Below are 3,849 nucleotides of genomic sequence, written 5' to 3'. Positions count from 1 at the left end.
GGCAGAGACCCGACCCCAGCCGCGACCCGCCGCGCTTCCCGGCCCGCCCAGAGGAAACTCGGCCCACGGCCGCGCGACTAAACCTAGCTCGGCCCGCCCCCGCGCAGGACGGAGCGGCGCTATTGGCCGAGCGCGCCGTCGCTCCGCCCGCCAGCGCCGTCACGTGAGCTGCAGGGAGCCGTGGCTGATCCTGGATAAGGCGGGGCTGCCGGGGGGTGGGACATGGAGTCCCGGAAGCTGTGAGGCGGGGCGGGGCTTTGCCGCTCAGGGGTGCGGGCCGTGAGGGGAGCGCCGTGGGCTGGGTTGAGTGGCTTGTGGGCGTCTCCTCAGTGCCTGGGCTGGGCCGAGGGGTGTCGCGTCGGGGGTGGCCGTGTCTGCGGAGCTTCGCCGGGGCAGGGAGGCGGCAGCTCTCTCCCCGCAGGGTTTCCCGCGCCGCTTTCATCAGGGCGCCGGGCGGGGTAAAGGGGCCGTAGCGGCGCAGCTTGAGGCGATGGCTCGTGGTGTGGCAGGCGGGCAGGGGATGGCGCCTGGGGCGTTAGCTGCCGCGTGGCTTTATCGCTTCAGCGCCGGTTCCCTGCGAGCCCTCGTTGTGCTTATCGAGTAGTCAGCAGGTTAAATGCATCTCGTCTCCCCGCTTCGCTTCGCAGCTGGGTAAGCAGAAGCGAGGATGGTCCTGGTAACGCGGCTGCTGGGCAGGAAGGCGCGAATTTGGGTTGTGAAGTCCTCTGTCAGCATCGTGCTGCTCTGGGAAATGCAGCAGTTGGGCCTTGAGCGCTGGGAGCTGCACTGGCTGGGTGTGAGGTGCGCCCGGTGCCTGACCTGGGGTCTGGCCTGGGGGTCACCCGCAGTAATAACCGGCCTGAAGTCTGTGTGCAGAGCGGAGAGTGATTCAAATGGGGCAACAAGCACAATTAAAATGAGAAAATGAGCATTAGTGGTGGCAAGGTTGAAGCCTTAAGATGTTCTTTCGTTGCAAGATTGGAGCCTTAAGACATTCTTTGGTTCCACCATCGCGTGTGCTGAGCTAAAGGCCATGACTGTATGTAATCCTCTTCCACAGCTGATCTTAAAGCCCTAACTTTGGCCAGAGCAAAGCGGGGAAGGTCCTGCTTGTGTGTTCTCAATCAAAAAGATTAATTAATTGGCATCATGTAGTTACACCCAGCATTTAGGTATGACTTAAAAATTTCAGAGCAGCGTTGGTAATTGACCAAGCAATGCTTGTAAAAGTAAATACATCTATTTAATAATGGGCTTTTGTAAATAATGAGTCATTTTATGGCATGTTAAATATTTGCTCTCTTAACTAGTTAGCTTTCACATCAAAAGATGACGAGGACAATGTGACTGGCAGCACAGAGATCTCTGAACTACTGTAACGTGACTAATTCTGCAGTTTTTAAAAATTACATTTCGGCTTTGCCAGCTTAATATAGTGTATCATATCAATTGTGAGTACTTCTAAGGGGACCAGAAGTATTTGCCAGAGACTATGAAGTAATTGAGCACACTTTGCATTGCTGTGTATTGTAGTATGTGCAGATAGGACATTCTAGGTCCTTAAAAACTCCCCTTCATTACCTGTTACGAATAACTCGCAATGCTGAATAGCATGTAAAATGTACATTATAAAAAATGTTATTCAAATCTTCAGGTATTGAGGGGTAATCTCACTAAAATTCAAAAACCACTCTTAAAACCTGAATGTTTTCTCTGGAAGTCTAGCAGATCCAGGAAGGTGGTTTTAATTTTCCCCCAGAAGGAACACTTAGTTACAGTATATATAAGACTTCATTAAAATACATTCATGACCCTTTTCTTTGTTTGCAATGAGTGCAGCTATTTCCATAGAGTGATATGTTAGTGCCTGTACATACATATTTTCAAAGATATAATACTTAACGCTGCAGATTTTTAATTTTGTCAGTCAAGGCCTATAAGCATAAAACCCCAGAGTAACCATAAATAGTAATAAATGTTAAGACCTCTTTGAATGTTTTCTTTATTTCCTCTTTATTTCCCAGGTGACTGGTTAAGCTGCCTCGTTTCTCTCCTGAAGCAGGCCTTGTCTTACTTTGATGTTTGCATTTCTGTCTTTTTTGTGTTCTGCACTAAACGTGCTGGATAGCTATTGTCTGGGTTTAGATCTAGCAGCCATGGCAAGTTCTGATGGCCAAGCTGTTTCTAAGTTGGTATCTCATGCAGGTGCCAAGAGCACAGCTTCCCTTTAACCCAAATCATCCCATACCCTGCTTTGGGCTGTGCAGCTAGGGAACATTCCCAGTTTGGGTTATATAGTCTGTTTCAGGTACAGGGTGGCAGCAGCAGGGTGAGGTGTGTTTCTCAGTTGGCACATGTGTTGCGACTTTTCCTTGTGCGCTGCAGCTGGATGAGCTGTGCTGTGTGGGGGAAATGTTGGAACTGGAAGGAGGGTGTGTTGGGAAAGCATGTAGAGTAGCCATATATCAAGAGACTGAAAGGCAGCTGTGTGAGCTTCATGCTCTTCGTGTCACACAAGTCTGCAAGGCTGACAGTTGGGTAGTAGTGACTAACAGAGGTGGCTGGTGCCAAAGCATGAAGACCCATTAGCAAAGTGCAAGCCAGCATACCAAAATGCTTATGGTTTGCCAGAATACACTCCAGTGTATCTCTCTGTCACTTCTAAACCCTCAATTACTGAATAGCTGTCATCCTCAGAGATCCATACAAATTATTTGAAGAACTACTATTTTTAAAATTATTAAATGTAAGAGCTCTTCTCTGTATAAGGTGTATTTTTCTTTCCCTACCTGGCATTGAAACTTGAAGAGTAGTTTAAGCCACAGTAAACAGGCACTGCAGTTTGCAGACCACCTTTGCCTGTCTTCTACAGCCTTGGGGAAACAGGCATCTGTGTGGCCCTGTGGTGAGTAACATCAGGAAACAGACCAGGTTGTAAGGATGGAAACAAAAAAACCTGAGTTTTCTGTTACTTCAAGCCCTCCTCATCTATCTCATGGCCACAAACGTCCTCTATGCTGTTGTATGATGAAACCAGCACCCACAATGTTTTTACAAAATGCTGAATCATGTTCAAGGCCTTGGATATCTCCAATCAACCACCTGGCCCCTATCAACCTCCCCAAACTGGCCTGAGTGCCTTCTGCCTCACCCATTGCTCTCAGCTGCTGTGTTTCTGGTGGTAATTGTGGGTTATCCTGAAGAACAGCGTGATGGTTTGGGATGGCTTTCTTGGTCTCAGGTGTGATCTCTTTGTTTTTCTTCTCCCTGCTTGGTTGTAACTCTGGATTTGGTTTGTTGCTGTGGTTCCTCACCAGAGGACCTTATGCATCTTTGGCTCTGCTTCATCCAGTGGCCTTCCTGGCAGTGTGGGCTTTTGACTGTCCTGTCACCTTGTTTTTTGGCCTGTTGTGTTCCTCTGGCTCTTCTGGTATCTGATCCACAAGTAGTTTTCTTTGCATTTCTGTGCTGAATGTGAACCGCCTCCATCCTGAGAGAGATGTGGCCGCTGGTGTAGCTGAGGAACTGCCTTGGGAGCGGGTGGCTGGTGCCGCCCTTCCCCTGGTGTTCCTCCTGGGAGGTCGGTTTCTTTCAAGGCTTCTCCCTGGCCACGATTGCTCGGAGGTGGGCAGGGACCTAACCCCGCTGGCAGGCGACCCGGAGCTCGGCTCTGCGGTCAGGTGCCCTCTGACCAGGGACGCCCAGCAAGAGCCCGACGTGCCCTTGTACCCCAGAAGCCACCGAGCGCTGGGCTTCGCGGGGGCCCGGAGCAGTGCGGCCTTCCCGCCCCGCTGACCGGGCTGCGGCAGGTGGAACACCCGCTCCGCCGCGCTGCTTCCGGGAGGCTGC

The sequence above is a fragment of the Gallinula chloropus genome (assembly GCF_964237585.1).
Source record: "Gallinula chloropus genome assembly, chromosome: 17".
In the NCBI taxonomy this organism is placed as follows: domain Eukaryota; kingdom Metazoa; phylum Chordata; class Aves; order Gruiformes; family Rallidae; genus Gallinula; species Gallinula chloropus.
This window is presented reverse-complemented; position numbering follows the sequence as displayed.